Here is a 22,122-nt window from a genome sequence, read left to right as displayed (position 1 = left end):
AGAATCCTGTCCAGTGGAAGGTAGGCCAGGCTTTGGGTTGTATCCAAGTGGGTTCCTATAAAATTCATTGCATGCACAGGTTGCAATGGTGATTTTTGAAGGTTTATGGTGATCCCCAAGGTTGGGGTCAGTTGTAAGAGAAAGTCCCTGGCCTGGACCAGTAGATGCCCGGATGGTTTGACTAGGAGCTAGTTGTCCAGGTAAGGAAACGTGTGGAATCCCTGCAGTCTGAAGTGGGCTGCAACCACCATCATGCATTTGGTGAACACCCTGGAGTGAGCCTAAATGGCAGCACCTGAAATTGGTAGTGACTGGCTCCCTGCCTGAGATGAAGATACCTTCTGAAGAGTCTGTTCATTATGATGCGACAGTACATATTCCTTCAGCTGTATTGAGCACATCCAGGATTGAAATGAACCATGACCATCCTGAACTTCGTGTGTTTCACTGATTTGTTCACTTAAGTCAGGCCCAGTATGGTCCTGAGGCCCCCCCCCCCCCTGTTTTCGAGTGAGTAAATCCCTGACCTGTGCTGGTCTGAGGGGACCTTCCTGGATGACTTTTTGGAACAACTTTGCAATTTCCAAAGTTGCTGCCTCGCTAACTCTGTAGAACATTAGGAAGGTGAAATTTTAGTTTGGGGGAGTTTAAGGGAATGGGGTAACCTCTTGATATGCCACCCTGCACCCATTGGACATTGGAGATGGTTAACCAGGCATCTAGGTGCAAGGAGCATCACCCCCCCCCCCCTGACTGCCTCCACAGAGGGACACGCAGGTAACCCTCAGGGATGCTGCAAAGACTTGAGAAAGAATCCCGAGACCCCTGATTCAGTGGGCCCCCTCTACCCAGAGGGCAGCATCTACCATTCAAATTCCCCCCTCTGCCCCCTGGGGGGGGGGGGGTCTCCCTGGGCATCCAGGAAAAGGCCCTGGGATTTTCTGAACCACTTTTTCCCCATGCACTGATTTGTGGAGAATGAACTTTGTGGGGTACAGGAGCAGATTCAGACAGCAAGACAGGGACTTTCAGTCTGTTCAAAAAGGGAGGAGCTGTCAAAGGGGGTATTAAAGCTTAGAAGGTTCTGCAAAAATCCACAGTGGCATCCAGGCACGGTGCCAAACAGCAATGGTGAAACCGTATGCCCTACAGGTGCCCTCAGTGTCAGATCATTCTCAGACTATCTCGGGAATGAGAGATTGGTCTGCAGGGTGACTGTGGAAGGTGATGTAGGGAGGGGCAGGCCATTAAGGCCTGCAGCTCAGAGACCCTTCTGGCTAAAGTGATAACCACCAGCAGGACGGACGGTTTTCCATGTACACATCTGTAAGGAAGACCCAGTTGGTTCGAAAGGGTGCTTGGTTAGTTTTTCCAGGATGTAATTGAGGTCCTAGGGCGGTGGGACAGATTTCTTTGGCAGCCTCATGCGCAACACCCATTTAAAGAATAGCTTTACATAGAGCCTGGCTAGCAAGGGAGGATCCAGGGGCAAGAAGGCTGATTTAGCAGAAAGGTCTGCTTTCAGTAAAGAGTATGAAAGTCCAGTTTTAATCAGTGACTCAAGTGAGAACAGGGGGGGGGGGATCCGCTCAGACACCACTTAGTAAATCTTTCCCACTTGGCAAGTTAAGACTTTCTGGTGGTAGGTTTCCTTGCCTCCCTCAGGACTGAAAGCCCATCCTCTGGGGACTGAAGGGGGATCAAACGTTTATCACCCACAGAGTCAGGGATAACATCTGCAAGTGTGGATGAAGGAGAGTTCCTCTGTCTCGTGTCAGTAGGTCCACCTTGTAGGGTAACGTGTAGAAACTGCCCTTGGCTAGACTTGAGTAGGGGAACCAGTGCTGCCTTGGCCAGTAGGGTGTCACCATTAAGATTTTTGGTTCGTCCTTCTGTATTTCCAGTAGGACTGTCTGGATCATTGGAAAGGGGGGGGGGGCATAAAGAAACTTCCCTCTAGCATGTAGAGTGGACACTTTCAGCATCTCTTGGGGTGGGGGTGGGGTGTCTGAAAAGAATGTCTGCAGCTGCTTGTTCGGCGGGGGGGGGGGGGAGGGGTCAAACAGGTCTATTTGTGGAGTATCCCAATGGTGGACTAGGTCTAGGAAGACCCCCCCCCCCGGTCCAGCATCCACTCGTGCTGTGATGAGGTCCTGCTCGGGTCTGCTTGTCCTGCGAGGGAATGTAGGTCGCCTGCAGGACCAGGTTGTGGTGAGAGGCTAGGTCCCATATAACCATGGTCATCCTGCAGAACTGGCAGGCCTTTGTTCCATTTGTTGAGAACCACATAACCATGGTGTTGGTCACTATCCGGAGCACCCCCGGGACCAGAAGGGGAATAAAAGGTCTTTAAGGCTAGGAAGACAGCTGCTATGTCCCTGACATTGATGTGCTTGCTCTGCAGAGAGGGGTGCCAGTTTTCCTTTACCCTCTAGGATGCCAGAGTTGCACCCCAACCTGAATCTGAGGCATCTGTATGCACTGTTTGAGTGGGTGGTTGCAGTGGATCCACCAGCTGATTTCTTTCTTCAGACAGGGAGGAGGAGGAATATCCTGTTCTAAGGGATGTAGGTGTTGGGACCAAATGTTTTTGAGGTACCACTGTAGCTTGCACATATGCATTCTGGCCAGTGGTTGCATGGGGATGGTTTACTGCCATTAAGCCCAGGAGAAGCAGGAATTGCCTTGCTGTAACCTTCTAGGAATGGAGGAGTTTCCGGGAAGTGGGAAGTCAGGGATAGAACCTTGTTCCGAGGGGAGAAAGGCCTTCATTTTGTCAGCCCTGATTTTGCAGCCCAAGAAAATCTGGTCCTGGCCAGGGATCAAGGACGACTTTGGGAGGTTGATGGTAAACCCTAAATGTTGCTGAAGAGCAGATGCCTTGACAGGGTATCTTTGGACTCTGCTAGTAAGATGTTGTCCAGATAAGGGTAAATCTGGATTCCCTGTGTTCTGTAGAAGGCAATGGCTAGGGGTAGGCACTTTGTAAAGATTCGAGGGGCAGTGGGATAAACCAAAGGGCAAGGCAGTGAACTGGAAATGAGAGGATGGTCCTGAGAAAAAGAAACTGTGGGAAGTCCTGATGGGTATGTAAAGGTAGGCTTCTTTTAGGTCTACGGTGGCCATAAGAGTCCGAGTGGGTAGCGCCAGCATTTTGAAGGAGGGAACCTGAAGGTGTAGGTTTAGAAAGGAGAGATTTAAAATTGGTCTCCGGGAGCCACCTTTGAGGACAAGGAAGAGACTGGAATAGAATCCCTTTCCTTCCTGTCCTGACAGGACAGGTTCTAGGGTGCCTAGCTTTAACAGGGCTGACAAAACTTGTGGTAGAAGATGAATTCGTTTTTTTTGGGGGAAAAGGAATACTTCTGGGTGTTTTTTTCTTTCCAGGATAGGAAGTACCCTTTCTGGATAATGGGTAAGAACCATTGATCTGTGGTGATGGCTTGCCAGAGGGGAAAGGTGTGCAGAGTGGTAGGTGGGCCAGGCAGTCACGCATTACCGGGACCTCCTCTATCCTGAAAGGGTTGTCTGGGTTGAGGAGGTGGTACATTAGGTCTGGACCAAGTAGGTCTTCTTGCCCCTTTTCTAGACCTGGAAGAGGCAGCAGCTGCCAGAGGAGGGTTGCGCCTTACAAAAATGTTTTTGCAGGGTAGTTCCTGTGATATTTGAGAATAAGGGACACCAGCAGATGCTTTATGTCCTGTAATTATTTTAATGCAGATTTTTGGAGACCTGTTGACAGTCTTCCAAAGAGGAAGCTGTGATCTAGGGAGTGTCCAAGATTTTGGACTTGAAGCCCTCAGATAGATTCTGCAGTCAGCCAGGGGCATCGCCTATGGACAGAAGCAGATGCTGCAGAGCAGGCAGATGCTTCTGCAGCATCGAAGCTGCATCAGAGTGCCTGACTACTTACTGAGCCAAGGACAGTTTGGCTGCCATGTCAGCCTTAATGGGACTATCAGGCATAGAAGCCAGCATGGAGGAGGCCTGAGACACCAAGCCTAGAGCAATATTTAGTCATGTGGGTCTGATAATTTATGGCTCTGAAAGCCGAAGTGGAGGAAGTGTATACTTTCCCATCCTATCCATACATTTGCTATACTTAGTGGATAAGGAGGCAACAGACCGCAGTCTAGACTTATCAGGAGCAGTTGCAACAACAGCTGGGCAAGCTCAGAGGACGTGCCGGTTGCCAGCTGTGCAATGGCTTCAAGGGTTGAAGTCAACTGAACCACCAAGCGTTAAACTCCTTGAAAGGCAGTTGGTGGGGTGGCGGGAAGCGGAGCAGCAGGACAGGAAGGCCTAGTAATCTTGGCCTTCTTTCGCAGAGGTTAGTGTTTAGCATCAGATGCAGAATCCACTAATAGCCAATTGTTTTAGGCGCTGGTTTTCTAGGTAAAGGCTTAAAGCAGCTAGAGGGCTGTGCAGGGTCTTCTGCACAAACTGAAGAATTGAGGAGGAATGGTCGGGCACCCGGCCCAAGCAAAAAATACACTTATGAGCATCTTTATGGGGTACCTGGTGACTGCATTAGCACTTTCCCTTTTTACCCAACAGCCAAAGGCTACAACAACCAAGCCTAAGCAATAACAATTAGCTAAAGAAAGAATTGAAACCCAACGGGTTACTTAGCTTTATTGATGCAACGTCTGGTTTGTCTGCAGCTGAAAGGTTCTGAGGATTGTGCGTGCAGACGTCACATTCAAGGCCCATGGTTTATGGCCTTGCGTCTGACATCCCACGCACACTGTGTAGTACAGTTGTGTACACTTACCATAAATGTACATGTTACAGAGTATTCACTGTTGCAGTCATTACATTTGGGTAATCTGCTGGCAGGTTGCCCTCAGTCTGCCTGAATTCCAAAGTCTTGGGTCCTGCGTCAGTTTCCCTCTCCTCTTCCAGGACGTCAGGTTGTCAGGGGTATAAAACAAGCAGCAGATGCCATTTTCTTCAGTCCTTGCCCCAGATGTCAGGTGCCCCAAAAAGGTAGCAAAAATATATATAAAAACTATATATACATGCATCAATACAAACTACCTTCATCTACAAGCAAATACGTCACATAGGTTGTGGAAAATAGAGAAGGAAAGAAACTCCAGAATGAAAGGGGGATGGCGGGCAGGTAACATGGACTGCAACAGTGAATAAACTAACATCTACATTTATGAAGTGTACACAACTGTACTATGTTCTTAGTGTTTCACTGTTGCAGTCATTATATTCGAGTAGAATCCCAAAGCTATGGATGGGAGGATGGAACTAAATAGCATTAGGAGCGGCTATAAGGCCCTGCAAAACTGCAGAGGCAAAGCCTACCCTGGACTAAAAGGCAAATGATGATGCTTTGTAAAGGTGTGAACAAAGCTCCAAGTAGCAGCCTCTAGAATGTCTTTGGTTGGTACTCCTCTGAGAAAGGCTGCTGAAGTAGCTGCAGCTCTGGAGTGAGACCTTATGCCCTTGGGCACATGTTTGCCAGGGTGTAAGTAGCAGAAACAAATGCAGTGGCTTATCCACTTTGAAATGATCTGCTTTGAAATAGCCTTTCCTTCTGATCTTGCAGCATATGACACTAGTAATTGCTTAGTTTTTCTTAGAGCTTTAGTCCTGCTTAAGTAGAATCTTAGCTGTCTGCGTACGTCCAAGGAATGCAGAATTATCTTCCCCTTGTTCTGCAGATTTGGATAAAAGGTTGGCAGATGAATAGTTTGGTTAAGAGCCACACTGGAAACCACCTTAGGCATAAATGAAGGATCGGTAGTCAGAGACACCCTGTCTGGGTAAAATAAGGCTCCACAGCCATGAGGGCCTGCAGCTCTGAGACTCTTCTTGCTAAAATAATTGCTAGTAGCAGAGCTGTTTTCCATAACTTTATATCAGCAGTAGCAGCTGGTTCACAGAATACCCTAGGCACCTTAACACTGCCATCACATACTGTAGATGATGAAGTTCGTACTTGTCTTGAGCAAGAATCAGGCAATCGTCCAAATAAGGATAAATTTGTATTCCTCTTAACCTTAAGAAGGCTATCACTGGAGCCAGAACCTTTGTGAACACCCTGGGTGCAGTAGATAAGCCAAAGGGCAATGCAGAGAACTGATAATGTAAAGTCCCAGCCCGAAAACGCAGGTATCTCCTGCAACTGGGCCTGATAGGAACATGAAGATAAGCCTCTGAGATCCAGAGTTACCATCCAGTGATCTTTGCCCAACAGAGGTAGAAGTTGTTGCAGCGTCAACATTTTGAATTTTGGAATGTCCAGGTATGTATTGAGGATAGATAAATCCAAAATCGGCCTCCAAGTGTTTCCTTTCTTTGGTACTAGAAACAGGCGAAAATAAAATCCTAGGCCCACTTCCGACAGAGGGACCTGCTGTATAGCCCCCATTTGAAGAAGTAAAGAAATCTGCTTGCGAGCCTCTACCCTTTGCTGAGGAGGAACGTCTGGCATGCCTTTGAAAGGAGGCAATGTATGGAAATAAAACTTGTAGCCTCGGTCTATAATGTCCAACACCCATCTGTCCTGGGTGACCAATAGCCAGTTTTGCTTGAAGAGTGCCAACTTTCCTCCCAAAGGAGCTGCCAGACTGGAAGAATCTGGCAGCTGAAGATGCAGGTCATTGGGTCTGTTTACGAAAGGACTGGCCCCCTGCCCTCACCAGTAGATTGTGCAGGTGAACTCCATGTTCTAGGCCTGAAAGAACTCTGAGCTCTGCCCCTACCACGCCTAGATCTACCCCTAGACTGTAAATCAGTAGGATAAGCCCATCCCTTAGTAGGCCAATTCCTGCTAAACTTAGGAGGCTGCACCTGCAAAAAATCTTTAACAGTCTGCATAGACTTAGCCTTGTCTTCCATTTTCTTCAAGACAGACTCCACAGGAGAACCAAACAAAACTTCAGACTGTAAAGGAGCATCCAAAATTCTAGTTTTAAAATGCTCTGACAAATTCTGATCCTTAAGCCAGGCGTGCCTGCGAATAACTGAACCAGTGGCAGCCACCCTGGAAGAAGCCTGTAAAGCATCGAAACCACACTGCAAAGAATGCTTACCCACCTGTTCAGAGGCATGTACCAAATCCTGTAATTCTTTACACTCTATGCCCTCTGCCAAAGCATCCACTTTAGATTTTAGCTGAGTAAGGAGAAAATTCTGGTACTTCAACATATGAAACTGGCAATTCAAAGCCCTCATTGCTAAAGTGGAAGAGGTATACACTTTCTTACCCCATCTATCCAAAGCTCTAGCATCTTTATCCATAGGAACTGGATTCTTTACAACAGAAGCCCTGACACCCTTGGGTCCCTGGCTAATAGTCTCTGGGTCAGCCCTTGGACTCTTATACAGATATTTATGAGCCTCAGGCACTCTGTAATACCTGTCTGGCTTAACTGGCGCAGGAGGCAAAGAATCTGGATTAAGGGAAGCCTCTGAGAAAACGTCTTGAACAACATCCAAAACAGGAGGTATAGCCAAGGGCCTATGCTGCGGTAAAAACAAAAATTCCCTAAGCCTCTTTCGGGAATCTGAGAAATCCTGACCTTCCCATTTAAAATGTTCCCTCATAGAATGAAGGGTTTCTGAAAAAGAAAAATCCTCTGGAGGAGAAGCAGAAGGAGTGGAATCCTCTGCGTCTGAATCAGAAGGAGGAAAATCCTGAATGTCTTCAGCCGAAGACTGAGTAATCTGAAGGCTGCTCCAAACTTTCCACCTCTGGCTCCACCCTAGGCCTCTTATCAGGAGGGGGCATAGAACCTCTGATTAAAGAAATTAAATCTTCTGCCATTTTAAGCATGTGTTTTTTAGGTACAGAACCTGCAGAACTAGGACTGACACCCGTGGAAGGCAAACCAGGCCTGCCTTTGGAAGGAGCTTTAGAGACAGAAGGAGAAGGCCTAACCACCTTAGGCAAGGAAGGGAGAAAGTACAGTTTTGTACCTACCATAAATGTAGATGTCCGAACTGGATAGCATCTGCAGTCATAACAACTGGGTTGTCCTGTCGTCAGGCAGCCCTTCAGTCGGCCGGATTCCAAAGTCCGGTCCGCTTCGCTGATGTCGCACTTCACCCGACGTCATCTCTGTTGGTCTTCGGGTATAAAGGCATCAGCCGACGCCATTTTCCTCAGTGTTTCTTGCCCCAGATGCCAGTAGCCCTCTTGAAGGCTAAAATTTAGATAGATGCCAATGTTTCCAAAAAGATAGAGGTAAACACAAAATAAGCATGTATGCACATATATACAAACAAATACACCATAAAAGACTCCCCCCCACCAGCTAGCTATTAGGAGGGTAAACACCCTTGGAGTACCACAGAGGGGAAGGAGGGAGGGTAATCCTGACTGCAGATGCTATCCAGTTCGGACATCTACATTTATGGTAGGTACAAAACTGTACTATGTCCTTCATGGATGCATCTGCAGTCATAACAACTGGGTAGAATACCATAGCCAACAAGGGGAGGAGGATAGAACTAGATTATGGTGTGTTTAGGATCCCTTGCAGTACAGCAGTGGCAAACCCTGCTCGGGATCTGGAATACAGAAGCAAATTATAATGCTTGGCAAATGTATGCACGGAGGTCCAAGTAGCCGCCTCAATAATGTCTTTGGTTGCCACTCCTCGTAAGAAGGCTGTGGTAGTGGCTGTTGCCCTTGTAGAATGAGGTCTTATGTTCTGTGGAATTGGTTTTCCATGGAAGGAATAACAGAATCGTATGCAATTTCCTATCCATTTGGAGATTGTCTGTTTGGAAATAGCTTTTCCTTCCCTTCCTGTTGCATAGGCTACAAAAAGTTGGTCAGTCTTTCTGCTACTTTTTGTTCTGTCCAAGTAGTAGCGTAGCTGTCTATGTACATCCAAGGTATGCAATATTCTTTCCCTCTGTTTTGTGGGTTGGGAAAGAAGGTAGGAAGGTGGATTGCCTGGTTTAAAGACACTCTGGATACCACCTTAGGCATAAATGTAGGATTAGTCCTCATGGACACTATCTTGGTGGAAGATTAGGAAGGGCTGCACTGCCATTAAGGCCTGTAGTTCTGAAACCCTCCTTGCTGAAGTAATTGCCAGTAGGAAAGCAGTTTTCCATGACAGGTGTTGTAGGTCTGCTGTTGCTGCTGGTTCAAAGGGTGATAGTGTCAATTTTTCTAGCACAAAGTTTAAGTCCCAAGCTGGTAATGGTGGTTTCCTTGGAGGTTTTACATTCCTGATTCCTCTGAGGAACTGCCTGAGCAAAGGGTGAGAAAAAACAGGTGGATCAAAGCTGTATTCTGCTGAAATAGCTGACGCATGTATCGTGATGGAGGAGTAGGACAGGCCTGAATGAAGAAGTTCGGCTAGGTACTCCAGAATGTTAGGCATATCTATGTTTGACACATCTTTTCCTCTTTCAGTACTCCAAATGACAAACCTTTTCCATTTTCCAGCATAGTTTCTTCTTGTTGAAGGTCTGCGTGCTTAAAGAATAATGTCTCTAACTCTTTGGGAAAGTTCTGGATTAGCTGCTGCTATGTGATGTTCCATGCGGTCAGTTGCAACGTTTTTAGGTTTGGATGTATGATGCTGTAGTTGTTCTGAGTTAACATCAAAGGCATCAGGGGTATTGGCCACATATTGTTCCGAGACATGCTCCTCAGCAGTGGGTACCAGTGTTGTCTTGGCCAGTTTGGAGCTAACAGGATTATCCTTGGACGTTCTTCCTTGATTTTTAGTAATACCTTGTGTATCAAGGGAAGAGGTGGGAATGCATATGCTGTTAGGCCTTTCCAGCTGAAGGAGAGCGAATCCACTTTCCATGCTAGTGGGTGGAATGTCCTTGTGCAGAATTTTTGAGCTGGTGATTGGTAGGTGAGGCAAATAGATCTATCTGAGGCATTCCCCATTTCTTTGAGATGGTCTTGGAGATGTCCCGGTGCAGCTTCCATTCGTGGGCATCCGATGTGGTTCTGCTTAATATGTCTGCTAGAGTATTCTCTTTTCCCGGTACAAATATTGCCTGTAACTGGATGTTGTAGCTGAGTGCCAGGGTCCACAGCTCCAAAGTCATTCTGCATAGGGGGTATGAATGAGTGCCTCCCTGTTTGTTGATGTACCACATGACTGTGGTGTTGTCTGTCCTTATCATCAACTGGCCCTCTGAGAAATGGTCTGAACTTTTGGATTGCCAGTTTTACTGCCAGCATTTCTTTTAGGTTGATGTGCAGGTGAAGTTGATCCTGTGTCCACAATCCTTGCACGCATTTGTCCAGCATGTGGGCCCCCATCCTAGGTCTGAAGCACCTGTTGTGATGGTCTGGCTTGCTTGACATCTGCGAAAGGGTAGCCCTGGGTTTGACTGGCATGCCTGAGCCCACCATAGGAACTCCTGTTTTAAGCATGGAATTAGTGGGATTTCTGTTTCTAGGCTGTGTCTGTGTTGAGACCATAAATTCTTTAGGTACCACTGTAGTTTTCTCATATGTAGTCTGGCAAGTGGAACCAAGATTATGCATGATGCCATGAAGCCCAAGGCCTGCAGTACTTTTCTTGCTGTTAACTTGTTCAGTTTTGTTAGTGCCAAGAAGTAAAGAGGGAGTTCTTTTGTTTTTCCTTTGTTAGGAATGCCATCTGTTTTACTGTGTCCAATTCGCCCAAGAATGTCCTTGTTTGGGATGGTATCAGCCTTGACTTTTGTAGATTGACTGTGTATCCCAGTGCTTGCAGCAAGTAAATGACCCTTTGTAAATCTGTTGTCAGCTTGCTTTTGTTGTCCCCTTGTAGCAGGCAGTCGCCTAGGTATGGGTAAATTTGAATTCCTGTAGTCTGCAATGGCGATTACTGATGCCAGGCATTTTGTGAATACTCTGGGCAGTAGATAAGCCAAAGGGCAATGCTGAGAATTGATAGTGCTCTGATCCTGCAAGAAATCTGAGGTATCTTCTGCAGATTGGTCGAATGGGGACGTGCAGGTATGCCTCCTTGAGATCTAGAGTTACCAGCCAACACTCCTTGCCCAGCATGGGAAGAAGTTGCTGTAGGGTCAGCATTTTGAATTTTGGGACAATGATGTATGTATTTAAGGCGGACAGGTCGAGAATTGGTCTCCAACTTTTTTCCTTTCTTGGAACTAGGAATAGTCTGGAGTAGAACCCCTTTCCTTGCTCTGCTGTTGGCACTCTTTCCACAGCTCTCATGTTTGCTAACTGCATTATCTGTTGTAGAGCCTCTGTTTTTTGATTTGGCGGTAGATTTGGCATTCCTCTTTTGACTGGTAAAGTGTGGAAGTGGAACCGGTAACATTGATCTATGGTTTGTAAAAATCCACTTGTCTTTTGTTATATAGTGCCAGTTCTTTGAAAATAAGGTTAATTTTCCGCCTAGGGGAGCTGCTATTTGTTCCCTGGTAGGCGGATTTAGGGTTAAGTCACTGTGGTTGAGTTGATGTAGTGGCAGAGGTTGTGTCTGTGCCTCTGTTGTTACCTTGCTACTGTCGTCCTCTGTAGGCACCTCCCCTGGATTGGTTTCTGCCTCTGGAACGTCTATTCCTGCCCCTTTGAGGTCTTGTGGAGTCAGGAAAGGACCAATTTTGGCAGGCCAGTTCCTGCTAAACCTTGGGGTTGAACCTGCAAGAAATCTTTAACCGTTTGAACAGATTTTGCCTTTTCTTCCATTTTCTTCATAACCTGCTGGGCAGGTGTACCAAACAAACTTGTCTTATCCATAGGAGCATCTAGCAACTTAGCTTTAACATGATCCGTAGAGCTTGCTCCTTTAGCCATGCATGCCTTCTTATCACTGTGCCAGTCATGGCTGATCTAAATGAAGCCTCCAGTGCATCATAGCCACATTTTAAGGAATGGTTACTAACCTGTTGTATGTTATTTACCATTTCTAATACATATTTCTTATCAAGAGATTCATCAGTGGTTAGCTTTTAGTTAACTGATCAAGCATAAACTCTTGGTATTGTATCATGTGAAACTGACAATTTAAAGCTCTAGCTGAGAGAGTAGCTGAAGTGTAGACCTTTTTGCCCCATCTGTCTAATGACCTTGCTTCCCTTTCTGAGGGAATAGGGTTTTTTGATATGGTCGCGCTACTGCCTTGGGACCCTGGGATATAGTTTCGGGGTCTGCAAGAGGGGCCTTGTAAAGGTGGTGATGAGTGTCTGGCACCCTGTAAAATCTGTCTGGTTTGGCAGGGGCTGGAGGTAAAGAGTCTGGTGCGGAGCAGACATCATTGAAAGCATCATCCACCACAGAGAGAACAGGAGGTATAGCTAAGGGCCTGTGCTGTGGAAGGTGCAGAAAGGTCCTAAGCCTTTTTCTGGAGTCTGAAAAATCCTGTTGCTGCCATTGGAACTGCTCTCGCATGGCATGTAAGGTTTCCCCAAAGGAGAATTCTTCTGGTGGGGAAGCAGCTGGAATGGATTCTTCAGCATCAGAGTCTTCAAAATTGGAGAAAGGAGCCTCTGGCTGATCAGTTATGTCTGATTCATCGGCAGACTCAGAGGACACTGGCTCAGGGGTCTCTGCCCTAGGTCTCTTCTCTGGGGGCTGAGAGGCCCTGTCTGGGTGAGATTGAGATCCTCTAATTAATGAAATTAAATCTTCTGCCAGAGTAAGCATTTGAGAACTAGAGGAGGGCCTGGTTGTAGGGGGTTTAACAGGCACTGTTTTAGTAGTCTTTGCTGCTTTAGCCCTGGCGAAGGCCTTAATGGACATGGCTGCTGGAGGCCTAGCAGCACCACGTGCTGGGGTAGAGACATCCAAGGGAATGGTGTCTGATAAGTCAGTGGCAACCACCGCAGTGGATAAAATTTCTGAGGCCGTTTCAAGAGTGGTAGCAGGGGCCTCAGTTGTAGAGATAGATTCAGCTGTACTTTGATCAGTTTTCTCGCTTTCGGCAAAAACCGAGACACTCGCGGTTTGCTTAACCATGGTTTCGGCCGAAACCGCGGACCGCGAGTGTCGGTCTTTATCTTTGCGTTTTTGGCAGATTGGGTAGTCGGAGGATCCGACGGCATAATGTACGCAAAATCAGAACCGAAAAACTGTTCAGCAAACTCCGACCGACGCCTAAGCGTTCGTCGGTTGAACGAAGCACAGGCCGAACAAGCTGCTACGTCGTGGGCTGGGCCTAAACAAGGCAGACAATAAGAGTGGAAATCTTTATGAGGTATTTGTTTCCCACAGGTTAAACAATTATTAACTTTTTCTGACATCGGCTGAGGCAAGAAAGAGTCCCCAACGGGCTACTTAGCTTTAGAAGTCTTCGAAGTAGTATTCGGTAGAAGTAATCTCTGGATCCGACCGACCGGCACTTGCGAACAGCTTCTGCTTCGGGTGCCACGCGGCAAGAAAGACTGGGGAAAATGGCGTCGGCTGATGCCTTTATACCCGAAGACCAACAGAGATGACGTCGGGTGAAGTGCGACATCAGCCGAAGCCGGACCCGGACTTTGGAATCCGGCCGACTGAAGGGCTGCCTGACGACAGGACAACCCAGTTATGACTGCAGATGCATCCATGAAGGACATCAGCAACCTGAGAGGCCCCCTCAGCCTGACCTGACTCTTGCGATGCCACATCTTGCAAAATTAAAGCCTCCCCCTGAGACTCAACTGAAACCTCGGCTGGATCCACAGATTCCACCGTAGTTTCTAAAGAACCGGCGTCCGGAATGGACGCCTCATCCCGCCTGGACTTTAAAGATTTTTCTTTGCGCTTCTTCGCGGTAGCGGGCGTCGGAGGATCTGACGGCATATTATAATTACACCGCTTACCGAAGACAAGCCTAGCGCAATCTAACCTAAGTTTAATGGTGCGCTTATTAAACCTAGCACAAAAGCGACACCCGACTACGTCGTGCTCAGGTCCCAAACAAGGAATACAAAGAGAGTGGTAATCCCTATGCGGTATCTGTTTCCCACAAGAAATACAATTATTCACTTTTTCTGACATCCGGAATTAACTGAGGCAAGAAAAAACAAAAAAATATTCCCCAACGGGGTACTTAGCCCAACTTGGTTTCGGTCTGAAACTCAGAATACGAACATTTCAGAATGCCGAACGGCACTTGCAAACGCTGCTTCTGCATCGGACCATGCGGCAAAAAAGACTGAGGATATGACGGTCATGCGCTTTAATACCCTGACGCTCTGATGTCAGATCAGAGCGCCCATGACCGACGTCAGCCTAATACTTTGGTATTCGGGCCGACTGAGGACAGCGGACTACCCATAAGTTATGACTGCAGCAATGTGAGATGAAGAACATGTACCAATTCTTGTAAGGCCAATGCCTACTGAACCTTGGAGGTTGTACTTGTAAAAAAGTCTAACAGTTTGCATAGATTTACCTTTTTCCTCCATCTTAAGAACTTCTGCCTCGTTGCCAAACAGGCAATCCAGGTTTAAGGAAGCATCCAGTAATTTAGCTTTAACATGATCTGGCAAGGACTACGCCTTAAGTCAAGCATGCCTTCCAAGTACAAAACCAGTCACAGCAGCCCTGCAAGAAGCCTCTAGTGAATCAAAACTATATTGCAAAGTAAGTTTTCCAACTTGTTCAGCCGAATGCAGTAAATCCTGTAAATCATTATTTTCAACACAATCAGGAATCAGTTTCTGTTTAAGCAATCCAATAACATGCTGCTGATACTTTAACATATGAAACTGGCAGTTTAAGGCCCTAATGGCCAAAGTTGCAGAAGTGTATACCTTCTTAAGCCACCTATCCAGCACCCTGAAGTCTCCATCAGAGAGGATAGAATTTTTGACAGTAGCAGCTTTAATGCCCTTGGGTCCCTGTGAAATGGTCTCAAGATCTGAAGTAGGATTTTTAAAAAGAAACTTGAGTCAGGGGACCCTATAATATCCATCAGGTTTTCTGGGAGCAGGAGGTAGAGAGTCAGGGACCAAGCTAGATTGTGAACAGGCATCAACAATGTCTAGAACAGGAGGTATGGCTAAAGGCCTGTGCTGGGACAGTAGTAAGAAATCCCCAAGCCTCTTTTTTGAATCGGAGAAATCAAGAAATTATGTACTCACCATAACGTTTGATGTATGTAGTCCATCTCGCCTCACATTCTTACCCATGCTCCAACTCTGCCATACTCTAGCTAGAAGTCTTCCAATTGGCTGGGCTAAGAAGGTATCCCATGCTGCACTGCTCTTTCCCCAGATCTCATCTGCCACTCATACAGCTCAGACATGGTCTCGCTCTTGGCTGTGTTTTTGACAGTTTGTGTTGCGTGTGGGTGTGGTGGTGGCATTGGCGTGCAGGTGTGGGCGTGCGGGTGTGGGCGTGCGGGTGTGGGCGTGTATTGGTTTAATATTTGGTGTAAATAATTTTCTAGTGGTAATGTCTTCTGTGGTGTCCTGCTGTTTCCCCTACAGGCTAGGCCCATTTCAGTTAGAGGACCTGGTCCGCCCCTTCTGTGTTGCTTGTTAGTAGGTACCTATCCCTCGGGCTAGGACTAAGTTTTGGGACCTAGTCCTTTCCTTGTGTTACTGTTGAGACCGATTAAGTTATGTCTTTTGTAATTATCTGCTGGTTTTTCTTAGTTCCTGCGCTTGTGGCTTCTATTTTAACGGTTGATAGTTATTAATGGTGTTTTCTCTCATTATGTCTACGGATACGAAAGAGCATAAGCCCTCAAGCTTTAAGAAATGTACTAAATGTGGTTATAAGATGTTAATCACTGATGGACACTGTCTGGGGGCTATTCACCTCCAGGAATCTTGTACATTTTGCCATGCATTTAGCCCGCGTGTTCAGGAAAGGAACAAACTCATTTTGAAAGGACTTTTGAAACAGTCAGGAGGATTTGGGAAGGGCTTCTAGCTTCAAGTCCTCTCCCTCTAAGAGTAAAACGTCTAGGGCTGAAAAGTGTTCTCGAGCTCCATCTGTATCCTCTGAGCCTCTGGAGAACGTAGTGAAATATGCTGTGGCATACTCGGCTCCACTGTCCTCTGAGCCACAGGAAGTTAGTGTAGTGTATTGAATGAATCTGCTTCACCTCCAAGTCCCTCGGAGAAGATTGTGGAGGTGATAGTTTGGAGCAGGTTTCCAATTTTTAGGCTGGTCTCTCCTCCTTGCAGGTCTCCGGGGAGGAGGTCTAGGTCTCCTTCCTTGTCTTCTAGGTCCTCCAGGACGGTTTCAGATGTGGATGTAGACAGAGTGGTACAGAGACTGCTCCAGTCACCAGTACTGGCAAAGTTGTTTTTGGCTCCAGCCCAGTCGGCTCCGGAGCCAGTCACCCAGCCAGCATCGATACTTCCTCCGATCAAATCCCAGCTTTCGGAACAGGAGTGGTTGGTGCAGTCTGACGTCCCTCTGTCAGCTCCGATGGCCCATCCTGGCTTATCAGCTCTGGCTTCAGCTCCGACCCAGTCACCTCCATCCACGGGGTCCAGGAGTAATGGTTCCTCTGACCAGAGAGGGAGGCCTCTGGTCACTTTGGCTCCTAGCCTCCCTCTCGGTGCTGCGGGGGAGCCTGACGCTCTGTTTCAGCTTCGGACCTTGTCCCTTCTGCTCAGAGGTCTTCCACAGCTGGTCGATCTTCAGAGCCTGGGGGACCAGCTTTCGAGGCCATGCGGAGCGCACTAGCCAGGTCTCCAGCGGCATCATTCAGCACTGACAATGCCCCCCCCCCCCAGCTCCAGTGCGGGTCTCTGTTCGCCCTCTATCTTTCGACAGCAGAGACCCAAGACCTCAGGATACCCCCATGAGTGATACCCATATTTGAGGGCCCCTCAGTGTTTTTGCCTGAGGAACCACCCAGAAAAAGAACGTGCAAGAGGAAGCGCATTGACTCCCAAGATGAGTCCCTCACGTCAGACACCGACCTAGAATTGGAGGGGTCCCCCAAGTCATCCTCCGAGGTGGTCTCCTTTTGACATCCTAGAAATTTTTAAGCAGAGGGGTGATTGGCCCTGCAAAGCTCCCTCCGAGGTGTGTTCCTGAAGGCCTTTGGGGCTCAGCCCTACGCATCCAGAGGGTCTCCACCCTTCGAACTTTTGGATCTTGTTTGTCAAAGGGTGTGGGAAACCCCTGACTCTGTGGAATCAGTCCCCAGAAGACTGAACAAATTCATGTCTGCCCCCTCTGACAAAGTTTCTATCCAAGGAAGTTCCTGTAGATGCCATGGTGGTGGCAGTGGCCACCAAGAAGGAACTGGATGAGACTCAGTCTACTGTCCATCCTCCTAACAAGGAGTCTAGGACCATGGACCGGTATGGGAAGTGTACATTTTCTTCAGCGGCCTTTACTCTGCAGTCACTGAATTACTTATCTCATTTTACACGGCTCCCAAGAGATCTCCTGAAAGAGCTTGGAGATGCTCTACAGGGTAACGTTTCTGATGCGGTGGCTAAGAAGGTAAACGCTCAGATGTCTACCCTCAACTCTATTGTTAACTCCATGAGGCTGATCTCTCATGCAGCCGAAGGAGTTGGTAGGGCAGCAGGTTCAGGAGTTGCTCGAGACACTCCTGGATGCGCCTCTAATTTCACAGAGGCCTTCAAGTCTATTCACAAATGCCCAGTTTGATAGTTCCTCCTTATTTGGAACCAAGGTAAAGGACACTCTCACTAGGTGCGAGCAAGAGGGGAAAAACTCTGCTGTGGGAGGCCGTTTTTCCCTACCCTCTAAGCCTTATCCCAAGACCCAGAGGGTTGGGAATATGTGGTTCAAAAAAATCGGAGAGGTTTTTTTCATGACTCAATGTAGAGTCCCCATCCAGAGGCAAGTGAGGGGGTGGTAGTTCTGGTAGACTCTGCCCTACGGGCAGAGGAGGCCTGCGTAACCAGGGTAAGATTCCTTTTGTGGTTCTCCCTACCAGCGCTCCTGATTGGAGGCCCGACACTATTTCCGGAGCCAGTCGGGGGTCGCATTTCACTAAACCCAAAGGCCTGGCAAAGTATCACTCAGGACCAATGAGTATTAAAAATAGTTTCCGGAGGATATCGCATTCCCTTCTCTTCACCCCCCTTCGATCAAAAAAATCCTAGATGTTTCACCCAAGCAAAGGGATTCTGCAGCTTGAGGTTTTAAAGCTGCTAGAAAAAGGAGCCACCCAACATGTCCCCTCAGACCAGATCGGATTAGGGACTTGCTCCAGATTATTTTTGGTGCCGAAAAGGACAGGGTACCAGAGACCGATTTTGGATCTCAGCAGATTGAACACCCATGTGAAGTCAAAGTTCCGAATGGTCACATTGCAATCTACTCCCATCGTTGCGAAAAAAGCGTGGATATGCTCCATCGACCTCAAGGATGCTTACTACCATATAAAGATGGACAGGGCATCTAGAAGTAATCGGTGCTTCTGGCTGGGAGCCAGTCATTCAATTTCACACCCTGCCCTTCGGTCTTCACCACAACCCCCAGGGTGTTCACCAAATGCATGGCAGTGGTAACTGCTCACTTGAGACGTCAAAGATTCCAAGCGTTTCCGTACCTGGACGACTGGCTCCTTTCTGCCACCACCAAGTGCCTACTCCTACAAACCAGAGATGCCGCGATCAAACTGTCAACAATTAGGCATCACTGGGTCTTCCGAAAACAGGATTGGGTCTTCAGTTTCCAAAGCCACCTTGTCTAGATGGATCTCCACATGTATTTCATTAATTTATGTTTCAGTTGGCAGGGATTTACCATTTCGAGTGAAGGCTCATTCTACCCAATCTGTGTCTACATCTACAGCCTTTCAGGCCAGGTTGTCTAGGATTGATATTTGTGCTGCAGCTACATTGGCATCTCACCTTTTGTTGCTCTCTAAAAGTTAGATTTTTGTGTCCTGAAGCAGGTCTTCCTTTGGTTCCACAGTGCTCAGGAGCATTTTCCACAGAGCCTCCCAGGATTCAGGTGCTGGGGACACTGTCCCACGGGTAAGAATGCAGGCGAGACTGGACTACATAACATCAAGAAGTTATGTACTCACCATAACGTTCGATGTATACAAGTCCATCTCGTCTCACATTCTTAATTACCCCCCCTCCTTGAGGACCTAGGGGTTAGGTATGTTTTCAAATTCCTTTCTGGTCAGTATGTTCTTCCTTCTCTATATGTTGTGTGTGGAGAAGTGAATGATTAGTATGGCAGATTCGGAGCAGAGGTTCAGCTCCATACCCATGGGTAAGAATGTAGGCGAGATTGGACTACATAACATCCTGACATTCCCAATGAATATGCTCCCCGAGAGCATGCAAGGTTTCACCAAAAGAAAAATCACCTGGGGGTGAAGCAGAAGGAATAGAGTCCTCATTAGATAGACAAGGGTAAATCCTGGTCAAAGAAAATGGAAAATTCAGAATCCTGGTCAGAAGTATCAAACTTGGTCCTAGGTCTCTTGGAGGGGGGAGGTTGGCTTCCCCTGATTAAAGTAATAAGGTCTTCAGCCATTCTTCCTTTTTAGGCATAAAGGCCTGACGATACAGCCTGGGTCTGTTTTCTAGGCATGGTTTGAGTTTAAGGCCTTGAAGAAGATGACGTCCGTTTAATACGCAAGTCAGTAGGCCTGACTACACCTTGAGAAGCTGGTGCCTGCACAGCAGCTCCGGACCCATCCAAAGTAGAGACATCCGCAGGTTCCACAGTTGAAGCATCTTGCAGTATACTGGACTCCAAATGGGTCTCAGTAGAAGCCTGTGAATCTGAAGTAGCAGGTATAAGGGGCTGTGAAAGCACCAGAGTACTGGCAAACTGGCTTAGGAGAAGTGTCGTCAGCAGCTTTGGACCTAGGCAGCCTGTCTATCTTTGCATTTTTCAGAACGTCAGTAGTCTGATGGCTTACCGAAGACTTTAGGATAATTGAACAGAGCACCAAAATATTTAGAAGCGAAAATATACAGATTGATAAGGCAGAAAAAAGTACAGTTTTGTACCTACCATAAATGTAGATGTTCGAAGATCCACATTGCTGCAGTCATAACCTGTGGGTAGTCCACTGTCCTCGGTCGGCCCGAATACCAAAGTGTTAGGCTGGCGTCTGTCATGGTCGCTCAGATCTGACGTCAGTACGCCGTGGTACTAAAGCGCATGACCGATGCCATATCCTCAGTCTTTCTTGCCCCAGATGTCAGAAGGCCTTAAAAAGAAAGGCCATAGCCAAAAATAGAAAAATACCCAATCACCAAAATAGCAACAATAGATACACCACAAACCACACAGCCACCCCAAACTACAGAGGGGAAGGAGGGAGGGCAAATTGGACTGCAGCAATGTGGATCTTCGAACATCTACATTTATGGTAGGTACAAAACTGTACTATGTTCTTCATCTCACATTGCTGCAGTCATAACCTGTGGGTAGAATCCCAAAGCAAAGGTAAAGGGAGGTTGGTAAAATCAGATAGCATTTGGAGCTGCTAACATGCCCTGTAAAACTGCAGTGGCAAACCCAGCCCTAGATTTGGAATAAAGAGGAAGATGGTAATGTTTAGAAAAAGTGTGCACTGAACTCCAGGTAGCTGCCTCCAAAATATCCTTAGTAGCTACTCCCTTAAAAGCAGTAGAAGTGGCAGTAGCCCTAGTGGAATGAGGTCTGATTCCAGCCGGAACCTCCTTACCATGATGAGAACAACAAAAAGCAATGCAATGGCCAATCCACTTAGAAATAGTTTGTTTTGAAAAAGGTTTTCCTTGAGATCCCAAGGCAAAAGAAATGAATAACTGTTGGGACTGTCTGAACCCTTTAGTTCTGCTCAAATAATAACGTAACTGCCTGTGAATGTCCAAAGAATGCAAAATTTTTTCCCCCTTATTTTGGGGATCAGCATAAAATGTAGGCAAATGAATAGATTGGTTTAAGGCCACATTAGAAACAACTTTAGGCATAAAAGTAGGATTAGGGAGACCCTATCCTTATGAAATATCAGGAAGGGTTCAACTGCCATAAGAGCCTGCAATTCAGATACCCTTCTAGCAGACGTAATGGCCAACAAAAAAGCAGTCTTCCAAGACAAAAACTTCAACTCTGAAGTAGCTGCAGGTTCAAAAGGAGGTAAAGTGAGCTTTTCCAACACAAAATTGAGATCCCAGGAATGAGTAGGAGCTCTATGTGGGGGTCTTATGTTCTTTGCCCCTCTAAGAAATTGCTTGAACAAAGGGTGAGAGAATAATGGTGGGTCACAGTCAGTGAGCAGAAATGGCTGCAGCATGAATTTTTACAGAGGAGAAAGACAAACCCTTGTCTAATAATTCTGTAAGATACTGAAGTGAAACACTCAAATTAGGCACTGAAACATCAAAGCTCTTTGTTTTGCTCCAAAGAAAAAAATCTCCATTTATCAGCATAAACATTCCTTGTTACTAGGCCGTCTGGCCTCCAAAATGACAATCAAAACTTGAGGAAGCTGCGACCCCCCAGGGTCTAAAACAGAATACGCCAGGCTGTCAGATGCAGGGACGGAATCCTGACATTGCGGAAATGATTGCTTGCCTGGGACAAAAGGTGTGGAATTAATGGCAAAGGCCAAGGAGGCTCCCGTACTAAAGTCCTCAGCAGAGGGTACCAGTGCTGCCGTGGCCAATCCGGAGCTATCAGAATCATGCAAGGCTTGTCCTGCCTGACCTTCAGGAGCACCTTGGGAAGGAGAGGCAGAGGAGGAAAGGCATAAACGTGAAGGTTGTTCCAACTGAATGATAAAGCATCCACTTTCCAAGCTTTTGGGTGAAACAGCTTTGTGCAAAACTTTGGCAGTTGGTAATTCAGTGGAGAAGTGAACAGATCTATGTCTGGAGTTCCCCAAGCCACCGTCAACTGTTGAAAAACATGAGGATCCAATTTCCACTCGTGGGGATCCACCATCTGTCTGCTCAAAACATCTGCTAAGGAGTTCTGTGCTCCTGGCAGAAACCTTGCCTGAAGAGTGAGGTGCAAACTGAGAGCAGTCTCCCACAAAATCATAGCTTGTCTGCAAAGAGGGTACGAATGGGTACCCCCCTGATTGTTGATGTACCACATGACTGTTGTGTTGTCTGTCTGAATCAACACTTGTCCTGGGTGAAGTAAATCCTTGAAAGCCATCAATGCAAACTGGACTGCTAACATCTCCTTCATGTTGATATGCAAATGTTGTAATCTGGCAGGCCACGTGTCTTGAACCCATTTTCCATTGAAGTGTGCTCCCCAAGCCATGT

General features: G+C 47.1%; 1 protein-coding gene across 1 annotated transcript in view; it reads right to left on the bottom strand.

The window, feature by feature from the left end:
* Window positions 1-22,122, bottom strand: part of HP1BP3 (heterochromatin protein 1 binding protein 3) — a 290,037-nt gene that overhangs the window by 15,638 nt on the left and 252,277 nt on the right. The gene's annotated exons all lie outside the window — the stretch shown is intronic.

Source organism: Protopterus annectens, chromosome 2.part1 (assembly GCF_019279795.1).
Source record: "Protopterus annectens isolate FY-2018-M chromosome 2.part1, PAN1.0, whole genome shotgun sequence".
NCBI lineage: Eukaryota > Metazoa > Chordata > Ceratodontiformes > Protopteridae > Protopterus > Protopterus annectens.
The sequence above is the reverse complement of the archived record's forward strand: the minus strand, read 5'-3'. Positions and strand labels throughout refer to the sequence as shown.